Genomic DNA, 17,178 nt, shown 5'->3' on the forward strand with positions numbered 1-17,178 from the left:
AAACGAGGACTCATTAGACGCGAAATTGCACGGCAAATTCAAATCTGAAAACGGATTAATTCTATCGTGCTCGGTTGCCGAGTTATTATTGTTTAAAGTCCTTAAGAGCTAAGCCCGGCCTTAACCCTAGCGTTTTTGAAAAGTGCTTCAAATGGAGCAAACGAGGACTCATTAGACGCGGAATTGCACGGCAAATTCAAATCTGAAAACGGATTAATTCTATCGTGCTTGGTTGCCGAGTTATTAGTGTTTAAAGTCCTTAAGAGCTAAGCCCGGCCTTAACCCTAGCTTTTTTGTAAAGTGCTTCAAATGGGACAAACGAAGACTCATTAGACGCGGAATTGCACGGCAAATTCAAATCTGAAAATGGATTAATTCTATCGTGCTTGGTTGCCGAGTTATTATTGTTTAAAGTCCTTAAGAGCTAAGCCCGGCCTTAACCCTAGCGGTTTTGAAAAGTGCTTCAAAAGGAGCAAACGAGGACTCATTAGACGCGGAATTGCACGGCAAATTCAAATCTGAAAACGGATTAATTTTATCGTGCTCGGTTGCCGAGTTATTATTGTTTAAAGTCCTTAAGAGCTAAGCCCGGCCTTAACCCTAGCGTTTTTGAAAAGTGCTTCAAATGGGACAAACGAGGACTCATTAGACGCGGAATTGCACGGCAAATTCAAATCTGAAAACGGATTAATTCTATCGTGCTCGGTTGCAAAGTTATTAGTGTTTAAAGTCCTTAAGAGCTAAGCCCGGCCTTAACCCTAGCTTTTTTGTAAAGTGCTTCAAATGGGACAAACGAGGACTCATTAGACGCGGAATTGCACGGCAAATTCAAATCTGAAAACGGATTAATTCTATCGTGCTTGGTTGCCGAGTTATTATTGTTTAAAGTCCTTAAGAGCTAAGCCCGGCCTTAACCCTAGCGTTTTTGAAAAGTGCTTCAAATGGGACAAACGAGGACTCATTAGACGCGGAATTGCACGGCAAATTCAAATCTGAAAACGGATTAATTCTATCGTGCTTGGTTGCCGAGTTATTAGTGTTTAAAGTCCTTAAGAGCTAAGCCCGGCCTTAACCCTAGCTTTTTTGTAAAGTGCTTCAAATGGGACAAACGAGGACTCATTAGACGCGGAATTGCACGGCAAATTCAAATCTGAAAATGGATTAATTCTATCGTGCTTGGTTGCCGAGTTATTATTGTTTAAAGTCCTTAAGAGCTAAGCCCGGCCTTAACCCTAGCGGTTTTTAAAAGTGCTTCAAAAGGAGCAAACGAGGACTCATTAGACGCGAAATTGCACGGCAAATTCAAATCTGAAAACGGATTAATTCTATCGTGCTCGGTTGCCGAGTTATTATTGTTTAAAGTCCTTAAGAGCTAAGCCCGGCCTTAACCCTAGCGTTTTTGAAAAGTGCTTCAAATGGAGCAAACGAGGACTCATTAGACGCGGAATTGCACGGCAAATTCAAATCTGAAAACGGATTAATTCTATCGTGCTTGGTTGCCGAGTTATTAGTGTTTAAAGTCCTTAAGAGCTAAGCCCGGCCTTAACCCTAGCTTTTTTGTAAAGTGCTTCAAATGGGACAAACGAGGACTCATTAGACGCGGAATTGCACGGCAAATTCAAATCTGAAAACGGATTAATTCTATCGTGCTCGGTTGCCGAGTTATTATTGTTTAAAGTCCTTAAGAGCTAAGCCCGGCCTTAACCCTAGCTTTTTTGTAAAGTGCTTCAAATGGGACAAACGAGGACTCATTAGACGCGGAATTGCACGGCAAATTCAAATCTGAAAATGGATTAATTCTATCGTGCTCGGTTGCCGAGTTATTATTGTTTAAAGTCCTTAAGAGCTAAGCCCGGCCTTAACCCTAGCGGTTTTTAAAAGTGCTTCAAAAGGAGCAAACGAGGACTCATTAGACGCGGAATTGCACGGCAAATTCAAATCTGAAAACGGATTAATTCTATCGTGCTCGGTTGCCGAGTTATTATTGTTTAAAGTCCTTAAGAGCTAAGCCCGGCCTTAACCCTAGCTTTTTTGTAAAGTGCTTCAAATGGGACAAACGAGGACTCATTAGACGCGGAATTGCACGGCAAATTCAAATCTGAAAATGGATTAATTCTATCGTGCTTGGTTGCCGAGTTATTATTGTTTAAAGTCCTTAAGAGCTAAGCCCGGCCTTAACCCTAGCGGTTTTTAAAAGTGCTTCAAAAGGAGCAAACGAGGACTCATTAGACGCGGAATTGCACGGCAAATTCAAATCTGAAAACGGATTAATTCTATCGTGCTCGGTTGCCGAGTTATTATTGTTTAAAGTCCTTAAGAGCTAAGCCCGGCCTTAACCCTAGCTTTTTTGTAAAGTGCTTCAAATGGGACAAACGAGGACTCATTAGACGCGGAATTGCACGGCAAATTCAAATCTGAAAACGGATTAATTCTATCGTGCTTGGTTGCCGAGTTATTATTGTTTAAAGTCCTTAAGAGCTAAGCCCGGCCTTAACCCTAGCGGTTTTTAAAAGTGCTTCAAAAGGAGCAAACGAGGACTCATTAGACGCGAAATTGCACGGCAAATTCAAATCTGAAAACGGATTAATTCTATCGTGCTCGGTTGCCGAGTTATTATTGTTTAAAGTCCTTAAAAGCTAAGCCCGGCCTTAACCCTAGCGTTTTTGAAAAGTGCTTCAAATGGAGCAAACGAGGACTCATTAGACGCGGAATTGCACGGCAAATTCAAATCTGAAAACGGATTAATTCTATCGTGCTTGGTTGCCGAGTTATTAGTGTTTAAAGTCCTTAAGAGCTAAGCCCGGCCTTAACCCTAGCTTTTTTGTAAAGTGCTTCAAATGGGACAAACGAAGACTCATTAGACGCGGAATTGCACGGCAAATTCAAATCTGAAAATGGATTAATTCTATCGTGCTTGGTTGCCGAGTTATTATTGTTTAAAGTCCTTAAGAGCTAAGCCCGGCCTTAACCCTAGCGGTTTTGAAAAGTGCTTCAAAAGGAGCAAACGAGGACTCATTAGACGCGGAATTGCACGGCAAATTCAAATCTGAAAACGGATTAATTTTATCGTGCTCGGTTGCCGAGTTATTATTGTTTAAAGTCCTTAAGAGCTAAGCCCGGCCTTAACCCTAGCGTTTTTGAAAAGTGCTTCAAATGGGACAAACGAGGACTCATTAGACGCGGAATTGCACGGCAAATTCAAATCTGAAAACGGATTAATTCTATCGTGCTCGTTTGCAAAGTTATTAGTGTTTAAAGTCCTTAAGAGCTAAGCCCGGCCTTAACCCTAGCTTTTTTGTAAAGTGCTTCAAATGGGACAAACGAGGACTCATTAGACGCGGAATTGCACGGCAAATTCAAATCTGAAAACGGATTAATTCTATCGTGCTTGGTTGCCGAGTTATTATTGTTTAAAGTCCTTAAGAGCTAAGCCCGGCCTTAACCCTAGCGTTTTTGAAAAGTGCTTCAAATGGGACAAACGAGGACTCATTAGACGCGGAATTGCACGGCAAATTCAAATCTGAAAACGGATTAATTCTATCGTGCTTGGTTGCCGAGTTATTAGTGTTTAAAGTCCTTAAGAGCTAAGCCCGGCCTTAACCCTAGCTTTTTTGTAAAGTGCTTCAAATGGGACAAACGAGGACTCATTAGACGCGGAATTGCACGGCAAATTCAAATCTGAAAATGGATTAATTCTATCGTGCTTGGTTGCCGAGTTATTATTGTTTAAAGTCCTTAAGAGCTAAGCCCGGCCTTAACCCTAGCGGTTTTTAAAAGTGCTTCAAAAGGAGCAAACGAGGACTCATTAGACGCGAAATTGCACGGCAAATTCAAATCTGAAAACGGATTAATTCTATCGTGCTCGGTTGCCGAGTTATTATTGTTTAAAGTCCTTAAGAGCTAAGCCCGGCCTTAACCCTAGCGTTTTTGAAAAGTGCTTCAAATGGGACAAACGAGGACTCATTAGACGCGGAATTGCACGGCAAATTCAAATCTGAAAACGGATTAATTCTATCGTGCTCGGTTGCAAAGTTATTAGTGTTTAAAGTCCTTAAGAGCTAAGCCCGGCCTTAACCCTAGCTTTTTTGTAAAGTGCTTCAAATGGGACAAACGAGGACTCATTAGACGCGGAATTGCACGGCAAATTCAAATCTGAAAATGGATTAATTCTATCGTGCTTGGTTGCCGAGTTATTATTGTTTAAAGTCCTTAAGAGCTAAGCCCGGCCTTAACCCTAGCGGTTTTTAAAAGTGCTTCAAAAGGAGCAAACGAGGACTCATTAGACGCGGAATTGCACGGCAAATTCAAATCTGAAAACGGATTAATTCTATCGTGCTCGGTTGCCGAGTTATTATTGTTTAAAGTCCTTAAGAGCTAAGCCCGGCCTTAACCCTAGCTTTTTTGTAAAGTGCTTCAAATGGGACAAACGAGGACTCATTAGACGCGGAATTGCACGGCAAATTCAAATCTGAAAATGGATTAATTCTATCGTGCTTGGTTGCCGAGTTATTATTGTTTAAAGTCCTTAAGAGCTAAGCCCGGCCTTAACCCTAGCGGTTTTTAAAAGTGCTTCAAAAGGAGCAAACGAGGACTCATTAGACGCGAAATTGCACGGCAAATTCAAATCTGAAAACGGATTAATTCTATCGTGCTCGGTTGCCGAGTTATTATTGTTTAAAGTCCTTAAGAGCTAAGCCCGGCCTTAACCCTAGCGTTTTTGAAAAGTGCTTCAAATGGAGCAAACGAGGACTCATTAGACGCGGAATTGCACGGCAAATTCAAATCTGAAAACGGATTAATTCTATCGTGCTTGGTTGCCGAGTTATTAGTGTTTAAAGTCCTTAAGAGCTAAGCCCGGCCTTAACCCTAGCTTTTTTGTAAAGTGCTTCAAATGGGACAAACGAGGACTCATTAGACGCGGAATTGCACGGCAAATTCAAATCTGAAAATGGATTAATTCTATCGTGCTTGGTTGCCGAGTAATTATTGTTTAAAGTCCTTAAGAGCTAAGCCCGGCCTTAACCCTAGCGGTTTTTTAAAGTGCTTCAAAAGGAGCAAACGAGGACTCATTAGACGCGGAATTGCACGGCAAATTCAAATCTGAAAACGGATTAATTCTATCGTGCTCGGTTGCCGAGTTATTATTGTTTAAAGTCCTTAAGAGCTAAGCCCGGCCTTAACCCTAGCGTTTTTGAAAAGTGCTTCAAATGGGACAAACGAAGACTCATTAGACGCGGAATTGCACGGCAAATTCAAATCTGAAAACGGATTAATTCTATCGTGCTTGGTTGCCGAGTTATTAGTGTTTAAAGTCCTTAAGAGCTAAGCCCGGCCTTAACCCTAGCTTTTTTGTAAAGTGCTTCAAATGGGACAAACGAGGACTCATTAGACGCGGAATTGCACGGCAAATTCAAATCTGAAAATGGATTAATTCTATCGTGCTTGGTTGCCGAGTTATTATTGTTTAAAGTCCTTAAGAGCTAAGCCCGGCCTTAACCCTAGCGGTTTTTAAAAGTGCTTCAAAAGGAGCAAACGAGGACTCATTAGACGCGGAATTGCACGGCAAATTCAAATCTGAAAACGGATTAATTCTATCGTGCTCGGTTGCCGAGTTATTATTGTTTAAAGTCCTTAAGAGCTAAGCCCGGCCTTAACCCTAGCGTTTTTGAAAAGTGCTTCAAATGGGACAAACGAGGACTCATTAGACGCGGAATTGCACGGCAAATTCAAATCTGAAAACGGATTAATTCTATCGTGCTCGGTTGCAAAGTTATTAGTGTTTAAAGTCCTTAAGAGCTAAGCCCGGCCTTAACCCTAGCTTTTTTGTAAAGTGCTTCAAATGGGACAAACGAGGACTCATTAGACGCGGAATTGCACGGCAAATTCAAATCTGAAAACGGATTAATTCTATCGTGCTCGGTTGCCGAGTTATTATTGTTTAAAGTCCTTAAGAGCTAAGCCCGGCCTTAACCCTAGCGTTTTTGAAAAGTGCTTCAAATGGGACAAACGAGGACTCATTAGACGCGGAAGTGCACGGCAAATTCAAATCTGAAAACGGATTAATTCTATCGTGCTCGGTTGCCGAGTTATTAGTGTTTAAAGTCCTTAAGAGCTAAGCCCGGCCTTAACCCTAGCGTTTTTGTAAAGTGCTTCAAATGGGACAAACGAGGACTCATTAGACGCGGAATTGCACGGCAAATTCAAATCTGAAAATGGATTAATTCTATCGTGCTTGGTTGCCGAGTTATTATTGTTTAAAGTCCTTAAGAGCTAAGCCCGGCCTTAACCCTAGCGGTTTTTAAAAGTGCTTCAAAAGGAGCAAACGAGGACTCATTAGACGCGAAATTGCACGGCAAATTCAAATCTGAAAACGGATTAATTCTATCGTGCTCGGTTGCCGAGTTATTATTGTTTAAAGTCCTTAAGAGCTAAGCCCGGCCTTAACCCTAGCGTTTTTGAAAAGTGCTTCAAATGGAGCAAACGAGGACTCATTAGACGCGGAATTGCACGGCAAATTCAAATCTGAAAACGGATTAATTCTATCGTGCTTGGTTGCCGAGTTATTAGTGTTTAAAGTCCTTAAGAGCTAAGCCCGGCCTTAACCCTAGCTTTTTTGTAAAGTGCTTCAAATGGGACAAACGAGGACTCATTAGACGCGGAATTGCACGGCAAATTCAAATCTAAAAATGGATTAATTCTATCGTGCTTGGTTGCCGAGTAATTATTGTTTAAAGTCCTTAAGAGCTAAGCCCGGCCTTAACCCTAGCGGTTTTTTAAAGTGCTTCAAAAGGAGCAAACGAGGACTCATTAGACGCGGAATTGCACGGCAAATTCAAATCTGAAAACGGATTAATTCTATCGTGCTCGGTTGCCGAGTTAATATTGTTTAAAGTCCTTAAGAGCTAAGCCCGGCCTTAACCCTAGCGTTTTTGAAAAGTGCTTCAAATGGGACAAACGAAGACTCATTAGACGCGGAATTGCACGGCAAATTCAAATCTGAAAACGGATTAATTCTATCGTGCTTGGTTGCCGAGTTATTAGTGTTTAAAGTCCTTAAGAGCTAAGCCCGGCCTTAACCCTAGCTTTTTTGTAAAGTGCTTCAAATGGGACAAACGAGGACTCATTAGACGCGGAATTGCACGGCAAATTCAAATCTGAAAATGGATTAATTCTATCGTGCTTGGTTGCCGAGTTATTATTGTTTAAAGTCCTTAAGAGCTAAGCCCGGCCTTAACCCTAGCGGTTTTTAAAAGTGCTTCAAAAGGAGCAAACGAGGACTCATTAGACGCGGAATTGCACGGCAAATTCAAATCTGAAAACGGATTAATTCTATCGTGCTCGGTTGCCGAGTTATTATTGTTTAAAGTCCTTAAAAGCTAAGCCCGGCCTTAACCCTAGCGTTTTTGAAAAGTGCTTCAAATGGGACAAACGAGGACTCATTAGACGCGGAATTGCACGGCAAATTCAAATCTGAAAACGGATTAATTCTATCGTGCTCGGTTGCAAAGTTATTAGTGTTTAAAGTCCTTAAGAGCTAAGCCCGGCCTTAACCCTAGCTTTTTTGTAAAGTGCTTCAAATGGGACAAACGAGGACTCATTAGACGCGGAATTGCACGGCAAATTCAAATCTGAAAACGGATTAATTCTATCGTGCTTGGTTGCCGAGTTATTATTGTTTAAAGTCCTTAAGAGCTAAGCCCGGCCTTAACCCTAGCGTTTTTGAAAAGTGCTTCAAATGGGACAAACGAGGACTCATTAGACGCGGAAGTGCACGGCAAATTCAAATCTGAAAACGGATTAATTCTATCGTGCTCGGTTGCCGAGTTATTAGTGTTTAAAGTCCTTAAGAGCTAAGCCCGGCCTTAACCCTAGCGTTTTTGAAAAGTGCTTCAAATGGAGCAAACGAGGACTCATTAGACGCGGAATTGCACGGCAAATTCAAATCTGAAAACGGATTAATTCTATCGTGCTCGGTTGCAAAGTTATTAGTGTTTAAAGTCCTTAAGAGCTAAGCCCGGCCTTAACCCTAGCTTTTTTGTAAAGTGCTTCAAATGGGACAAACGAGGACTCATTAGACGCGGAATTGCACGGCAAATTCAAATCTGAAAACGGATTAATTCTATCGTGCTCGGTTGCCGAGTTATTATTGTTTAAAGTCCTTAAGAGCTAAGCCCGGCCTTAACCCTAGCGTTTTTGAAAAGTGCTTCAAATGGGACAAACGAGGACTCATTAGACGCGGAAGTGCACGGCAAATTCAAATCTGAAAACGGATTAATTCTATCGTGCTCGGTTGCCGAGTTATTAGTGTTTAAAGTCCTTAAGAGCTAAGCCCGGCCTTAACCCTAGCTTTTTTGTAAAGTGCTTCAAATGGGACAAACGAGGACTCATTAGACGCGGAATTGCACGGCAAATTCAAATCTGAAAACGGATTAATTCTATCGTGCTCGGTTGCCGAGTTATTATTGTTTAAAGTCCTTAAGAGCTAAGCCCGGCCTTAACCCTAGCGTTTTTGAAAAGTGCTTCAAATGGGACAAACGAGGACTCATTAGACGCGGAAGTGCACGGCAAATTCAAATCTGAAAACGGATTAATTCTATCGTGCTCGGTTGCCGAGTTATTAGTGTTTAAAGTCCTTAAGAGCTAAGCCCGGCCTTAACCCTAGCGTTTTTGTAAAGTGCTTCAAATGGGACAAACGAGGACTCATTAGACGCGGAATTGCACGGCAAATTCAAATCTGAAAATGGATTAATTCTATCGTGCTTGGTTGCCGAGTTATTATTGTTTAAAGTCCTTAAGAGCTAAGCCCGGCCTTAACCCTAGCGGTTTTTAAAAGTGCTTCAAAAGGAGCAAACGAGGACTCATTAGACGCGAAATTGCACGGCAAATTCAAATCTGAAAACGGATTAATTCTATCGTGCTCGGTTGCCGAGTTATTATTGTTTAAAGTCCTTAAGAGCTAAGCCCGGCCTTAACCCTAGCGTTTTTGAAAAGTGCTTCAAATGGAGCAAACGAGGACTCATTAGACGCGGAATTGCACGGCAAATTCAAATCTGAAAACGGATTAATTCTATCGTGCTTGGTTGCCGAGTTATTAGTGTTTAAAGTCCTTAAGAGCTAAGCCCGGCCTTAACCCTAGCTTTTTTGTAAAGTGCTTCAAATGGGACAAACGAGGACTCATTAGACGCGGAATTGCACGGCAAATTCAAATCTAAAAATGGATTAATTCTATCGTGCTTGGTTGCCGAGTAATTATTGTTTAAAGTCCTTAAGAGCTAAGCCCGGCCTTAACCCTAGCGGTTTTTTAAAGTGCTTCAAAAGGAGCAAACGAGGACTCATTAGACGCGGAATTGCACGGCAAATTCAAATCTGAAAACGGATTAATTCTATCGTGCTCGGTTGCCGAGTTAATATTGTTTAAAGTCCTTAAGAGCTAAGCCCGGCCTTAACCCTAGCGTTTTTGAAAAGTGCTTCAAATGGGACAAACGAAGACTCATTAGACGCGGAATTGCACGGCAAATTCAAATCTGAAAACGGATTAATTCTATCGTGCTTGGTTGCCGAGTTATTAGTGTTTAAAGTCCTTAAGAGCTAAGCCCGGCCTTAACCCTAGCTTTTTTGTAAAGTGCTTCAAATGGGACAAACGAGGACTCATTAGACGCGGAATTGCACGGCAAATTCAAATCTGAAAATGGATTAATTCTATCGTGCTTGGTTGCCGAGTTATTATTGTTTAAAGTCCTTAAGAGCTAAGCCCGGCCTTAACCCTAGCGGTTTTTAAAAGTGCTTCAAAAGGAGCAAACGAGGACTCATTAGACGCGGAATTGCACGGCAAATTCAAATCTGAAAACGGATTAATTCTATCGTGCTCGGTTGCCGAGTTATTATTGTTTAAAGTCCTTAAAAGCTAAGCCCGGCCTTAACCCTAGCGTTTTTGAAAAGTGCTTCAAATGGGACAAACGAGGACTCATTAGACGCGGAATTGCACGGCAAATTCAAATCTGAAAACGGATTAATTCTATCGTGCTCGGTTGCAAAGTTATTAGTGTTTAAAGTCCTTAAGAGCTAAGCCCGGCCTTAACCCTAGCTTTTTTGTAAAGTGCTTCAAATGGGACAAACGAGGACTCATTAGACGCGGAATTGCACGGCAAATTCAAATCTGAAAACGGATTAATTCTATCGTGCTTGGTTGCCGAGTTATTATTGTTTAAAGTCCTTAAGAGCTAAGCCCGGCCTTAACCCTAGCGTTTTTGAAAAGTGCTTCAAATGGGACAAACGAGGACTCATTAGACGCGGAAGTGCACGGCAAATTCAAATCTGAAAACGGATTAATTCTATCGTGCTCGGTTGCCGAGTTATTAGTGTTTAAAGTCCTTAAGAGCTAAGCCCGGCCTTAACCCTAGCGTTTTTGAAAAGTGCTTCAAATGGAGCAAACGAGGACTCATTAGACGCGGAATTGCACGGCAAATTCAAATCTGAAAACGGATTAATTCTATCGTGCTCGGTTGCAAAGTTATTAGTGTTTAAAGTCCTTAAGAGCTAAGCCCGGCCTTAACCCTAGCTTTTTTGTAAAGTGCTTCAAATGGGACAAACGAGGACTCATTAGACGCGGAATTGCACGGCAAATTCAAATCTGAAAACGGATTAATTCTATCGTGCTCGGTTGCCGAGTTATTATTGTTTAAAGTCCTTAAGAGCTAAGCCCGGCCTTAACCCTAGCGTTTTTGAAAAGTGCTTCAAATGGGACAAACGAGGACTCATTAGACGCGGAAGTGCACGGCAAATTCAAATCTGAAAACGGATTAATTCTATCGTGCTCGGTTGCCGAGTTATTAGTGTTTAAAGTCCTTAAGAGCTAAGCCCGGCCTTAACCCTAGCTTTTTTGTAAAGTGCTTCAAATGGGACAAACGAGGACTCATTAGACGCGGAATTGCACGGCAAATTCAAATCTGAAAATGGATTAATTCTATCGTGCTTGGTTGCCGAGTAATTATTGTTTAAAGTCCTTAAGAGCTAAGCCCGGCCTTAACCCTAGCGGTTTTTTAAAGTGCTTCAAAAGGAGCAAACGAGGACTCATTAGACGCGGAATTGCACGGCAAATTCAAATCTGAAAACGGATTAATTCTATCGTGCTCGGTTGCCGAGTTATTATTGTTTAAAGTCCTTAAGAGCTAAGCCCGGCCTTAACCCTAGCGTTTTTGAAAAGTGCTTCAAATGGGACAAACGAAGACTCATTAGACGCGGAATTGCACGGCAAATTCAAATCTGAGAACGGATTAATTCTATCGTGCTTGGTTGCCGAGTTATTAGTGTTTAAAGTCCTTAAGAGCTAAGCCCGGCCTTAACCCTAGCTTTTTTGTAAAGTGCTTCAAATGGGACAAACGAGGACTCATTAGACGCGGAATTGCACGGCAAATTCAAATCTGAAAATGGATTAATTCTATCGTGCTTGGTTGCCGAGTTATTATTGTTTAAAGTCCTTAAGAGCTAAGCCCGGCCTTAACCCTAGCGGTTTTTAAAAGTGCTTCAAAAGGAGCAAACGAGGACTCATTAGACGCGGAATTGCACGGCAAATTCAAATCTGAAAACGGATTAATTCTATCGTGCTCGGTTGCCGAGTTATTATTGTTTAAAGTCCTTAAGAGCTAAGCCCGGCCTTAACCCTAGCGTTTTTGAAAAGTGCTTCAAATGGGACAAACGAGGACTCATTAGACGCGGAATTGCACGGCAAATTCAAATCTGAAAACGGATTAATTCTATCGTGCTCGGTTGCAAAGTTATTAGTGTTTAAAGTCCTTAAGAGCTAAGCCCGGCCTTAACCCTAGCTTTTTTGTAAAGTGCTTCAAATGGGACAAACGAGGACTCATTAGACGCGGAATTGCACGGCAAATTCAAATCTGAAAACGGATTAATTCTATCGTGCTCGGTTGCCGAGTTATTATTGTTTAAAGTCCTTAAGAGCTAAGCCCGGCCTTAACCCTAGCGTTTTTGAAAAGTGCTTCAAATGGGACAAACGAGGACTCATTAGACGCGGAAGTGCACGGCAAATTCAAATCTAAAAATGGATTAATTCTATCGTGCTTGGTTGCCGAGTAATTATTGTTTAAAGTCCTTAAGAGCTAAGCCCGGCCTTAACCCTAGCGGTTTTTTAAAGTGCTTCAAAAGGAGCAAACGAGGACTCATTAGACGCGGAATTGCACGGCAAATTCAAATCTGAAAACGGATTAATTCTATCGTGCTCGGTTGCCGAGTTAATATTGTTTAAAGTCCTTAAGAGCTAAGCCCGGCCTTAACCCTAGCGTTTTTGAAAAGTGCTTCAAATGGGACAAACGAAGACTCATTAGACGCGGAATTGCACGGCAAATTCAAATCTGAAAACGGATTAATTCTATCGTGCTTGGTTGCCGAGTTATTAGTGTTTAAAGTCCTTAAGAGCTAAGCCCGGCCTTAACCCTAGCTTTTTTGTAAAGTGCTTCAAATGGGACAAACGAGGACTCATTAGACGCGGAATTGCACGGCAAATTCAAATCTGAAAATGGATTAATTCTATCGTGCTTGGTTGCCGAGTTATTATTGTTTAAAGTCCTTAAGAGCTAAGCCCGGCCTTAACCCTAGCGGTTTTTAAAAGTGCTTCAAAAGGAGCAAACGAGGACTCATTAGACGCGGAATTGCACGGCAAATTCAAATCTGAAAACGGATTAATTCTATCGTGCTCGGTTGCCGAGTTATTATTGTTTAAAGTCCTTAAAAGCTAAGCCCGGCCTTAACCCTAGCGTTTTTGAAAAGTGCTTCAAATGGGACAAACGAGGACTCATTAGACGCGGAATTGCACGGCAAATTCAAATCTGAAAACGGATTAATTCTATCGTGCTCGGTTGCAAAGTTATTAGTGTTTAAAGTCCTTAAGAGCTAAGCCCGGCCTTAACCCTAGCTTTTTTGTAAAGTGCTTCAAATGGGACAAACGAGGACTCATTAGACGCGGAATTGCACGGCAAATTCAAATCTGAAAACGGATTAATTCTATCGTGCTTGGTTGCCGAGTTATTATTGTTTAAAGTCCTTAAGAGCTAAGCCCGGCCTTAACCCTAGCGTTTTTGAAAAGTGCTTCAAATGGGACAAACGAGGACTCATTAGACGCGGAAGTGCACGGCAAATTCAAATCTGAAAACGGATTAATTCTATCGTGCTCGGTTGCCGAGTTATTAGTGTTTAAAGTCCTTAAGAGCTAAGCCCGGCCTTAACCCTAGCGTTTTTGAAAAGTGCTTCAAATGGAGCAAACGAGGACTCATTAGACGCGGAATTGCACGGCAAATTCAAATCTGAAAACGGATTAATTCTATCGTGCTCGGTTGCAAAGTTATTAGTGTTTAAAGTCCTTAAGAGCTAAGCCCGGCCTTAACCCTAGCTTTTTTGTAAAGTGCTTCAAATGGGACAAACGAGGACTCATTAGACGCGGAATTGCACGGCAAATTCAAATCTGAAAACGGATTAATTCTATCGTGCTCGGTTGCCGAGTTATTATTGTTTAAAGTCCTTAAGAGCTAAGCCCGGCCTTAACCCTAGCGTTTTTGAAAAGTGCTTCAAATGGGACAAACGAGGACTCATTAGACGCGGAAGTGCACGGCAAATTCAAATCTGAAAACGGATTAATTCTATCGTGCTCGGTTGCCGAGTTATTAGTGTTTAAAGTCCTTAAGAGCTAAGCCCGGCCTTAACCCTAGCTTTTTTGTAAAGTGCTTCAAATGGGACAAACGAGGACTCATTAGACGCGGAATTGCACGGCAAATTCAAATCTGAAAATGGATTAATTCTATCGTGCTTGGTTGCCGAGTAATTATTGTTTAAAGTCCTTAAGAGCTAAGCCCGGCCTTAACCCTAGCGGTTTTTTAAAGTGCTTCAAAAGGAGCAAACGAGGACTCATTAGACGCGGAATTGCACGGCAAATTCAAATCTGAAAACGGATTAATTCTATCGTGCTCGGTTGCCGAGTTATTATTGTTTAAAGTCCTTAAGAGCTAAGCCCGGCCTTAACCCTAGCGTTTTTGAAAAGTGCTTCAAATGGGACAAACGAAGACTCATTAGACGCGGAATTGCACGGCAAATTCAAATCTGAGAACGGATTAATTCTATCGTGCTTGGTTGCCGAGTTATTAGTGTTTAAAGTCCTTAAGAGCTAAGCCCGGCCTTAACCCTAGCTTTTTTGTAAAGTGCTTCAAATGGGACAAACGAGGACTCATTAGACGCGGAATTGCACGGCAAATTCAAATCTGAAAATGGATTAATTCTATCGTGCTTGGTTGCCGAGTTATTATTGTTTAAAGTCCTTAAGAGCTAAGCCCGGCCTTAACCCTAGCGGTTTTTAAAAGTGCTTCAAAAGGAGCAAACGAGGACTCATTAGACGCGGAATTGCACGGCAAATTCAAATCTGAAAACGGATTAATTCTATCGTGCTCGGTTGCCGAGTTATTATTGTTTAAAGTCCTTAAGAGCTAAGCCCGGCCTTAACCCTAGCGTTTTTGAAAAGTGCTTCAAATGGGACAAACGAGGACTCATTAGACGCGGAATTGCACGGCAAATTCAAATCTGAAAACGGATTAATTCTATCGTGCTCGGTTGCAAAGTTATTAGTGTTTAAAGTCCTTAAGAGCTAAGCCCGGCCTTAACCCTAGCTTTTTTGTAAAGTGCTTCAAATGGGACAAACGAGGACTCATTAGACGCGGAATTGCACGGCAAATTCAAATCTGAAAACGGATTAATTCTATCGTGCTCGGTTGCCGAGTTATTATTGTTTAAAGTCCTTAAGAGCTAAGCCCGGCCTTAACCCTAGCGTTTTTGAAAAGTGCTTCAAATGGGACAAACGAGGACTCATTAGACGCGGAAGTGCACGGCAAATTCAAATCTGAAAACGGATTAATTCTATCGTGCTCGGTTGCCGAGTTATTAGTGTTTAAAGTCCTTAAGAGCTAAGCCCGGCCTTAACCCTAGCGTTTTTGAAAAGTGCTTCAAATGGAGCAAACGAGGACTCATTAGACGCGGAATTGCACGGCAAATTCAAATCTGAAAACGGATTAATTCTATCGTGCTCGGTTGCAAAGTTATTAGTGTTTAAAGTCCTTAAGAGCTAAGCCCGGCCTTAACCCTAGCTTTTTTGTAAAGTGCTTCAAATGGGACAAACGAGGACTCATTAGACGCGGAATTGCACGGCAAATTCAAATCTGAAAACGGATTAATTCTATCGTGCTCGGTTGCCGAGTTATTATTGTTTAAAGTCCTTAAGAGCTAAGCCCGGCCTTAACCCTAGCGTTTTTGAAAAGTGCTTCAAATGGGACAAACGAGGACTCATTAGACGCGGAAGTGCACGGCAAATTCAAATCTGAAAACGGATTAATTCTATCGTGCTCGGTTGCCGAGTTATTAGTGTTTAAAGTCCTTAAGAGCTAAGCCCGGCCTTAACCCTAGCTTTTTTGTAAAGTGCTTCAAATGGGACAAACGAGGACTCATTAGACGCGGAATTGCACGGCAAATTCAAATCTGAAAACGGATTAATTCTATCGTGCTCGGTTGCCGAGTTATTAGTGTTTAAAGTCCTTAAGAGCTAAGCCCGGCCTTAACCCTAGCTTTTTTGTAAAGTGCTTCAAATGGGACAAACGAGGACTCATTAGACGCGGAATTGCACGGCAAATTCAAATCTGAAAACGGATTAATTCTATCGTGCTTGGTTGCCGAGTTATTAGTGTTTAAAGTCCTTAAGAGCTAAGCCCGGCCTTAACCCTAGCTTTTTTGTAAAGTGCTTCAAATGGGACAAACGAGGACTCATTAGACGCGGAATTGCACGGCAAATTCAAATCTGAAAATGGATTAATTCTATCGTGCTTGGTTGCCGAGTTATTATTGTTTAAAGTCCTTAAGAGCTAAGCCCGGCCTTAACCCTAGCGGTTTTTAAAAGTGCTTCAAAAGGAGCAAACGAGGACTCATTAGACGCGGAATTGCACGGCAAATTCAAATCTGAAAACGGATTAATTCTATCGTGCTCGGTTGCCGAGTTATTATTGGTTAAAGTCCTTAAGAGCTAAGCCCGGCCTTAACCCTAGCGTTTTTGAAAAGTGCTTCAAATGGAGCAAACGAGGACTTCTTAGACGCGGAATTGCACGGTAAATTCAAATCTGAAAACGGATTAATTCTATCGTGCTTGGTTGCCGAGTTATTAGTGTTTAAAGTCCTTAAGAGCTAAGCCCGGCCTTAACCCTAGCGTTTTTGTAAAGTGCTTCAAATGGGACAAACGAGGACTCATTAGACGCGGAATTGCACGGCAAATTCAAATCTGAAAACGGGTTAATTTTATCGTGCTCGGTTGCCGAGTTATTATTGTTTAAAGTCCTTAAGAGCTAAGCCCGGCCTTAACCCTAGCTTTTTTGTAAAGTGCTTCAAATGGAGCAAACGATGACTCATTAGACGCGGAAGTGCACGGCAAATTCAAATCTGAAAACGGATTAATTCTATCGTGCTCGGTTGCAAAGTTATTAGTGTTTAAAGTCCTCAAGAGCTAAGCCCGGCCTTAACCCTAGCGTTTTTGAAAAGTGCTTCAAATGGGACAAACGAGGACTCATTAGACGCGGAATTGCACGGCAAATTCAAATCTGAAAACGGATTAATTTTATCGTGCTCGGTTGCCGAGTTATTATTGTTTAAAGTCCTTAAGAGCTAAGCCCGGCCTTAACCCTAGCGTTTTTGAAAAGTGCTTCAAATGGAGCAAACGAGGACTCATTAGACGCGGAATTGCACGGCAAATTCAAATCTGAAAACGGATTAATTCTATCGTGCTCGGTTGCAAAGTTATTAGTGTTTAAAGTCCTTAAGAGCTAAGCCCGGCCTTAACCCTAGCTTTTTTGTAAAGTGCTTCAAATGGGACAAACGAGGACTCATTAGACGCGGAATTGCACGGCAAATTCAAATCTGAAAACGGATTAATTCTATCGTGCTCGGTTGCCGAATTATTATTGTTTAAAGTCCTTAAGAGCTAAGCCCGGCCTTAACCCTAGCGTTTTTGAAAAGTGCTTCAAATGGGACAAACGAGGACTCATTAGACGCGGAATTGCACGGCAAATTCAAATCTGAAAACGGATTAATTCTATCGTGCTTGGTTGCCGAGTTATTATTGTTTAAAGTCCTTAAGAGCCAAGC

Source organism: Branchiostoma lanceolatum, chromosome 4 (assembly GCF_035083965.1).
Source record: "Branchiostoma lanceolatum isolate klBraLanc5 chromosome 4, klBraLanc5.hap2, whole genome shotgun sequence".
NCBI lineage: Eukaryota > Metazoa > Chordata > Leptocardii > Amphioxiformes > Branchiostomatidae > Branchiostoma > Branchiostoma lanceolatum.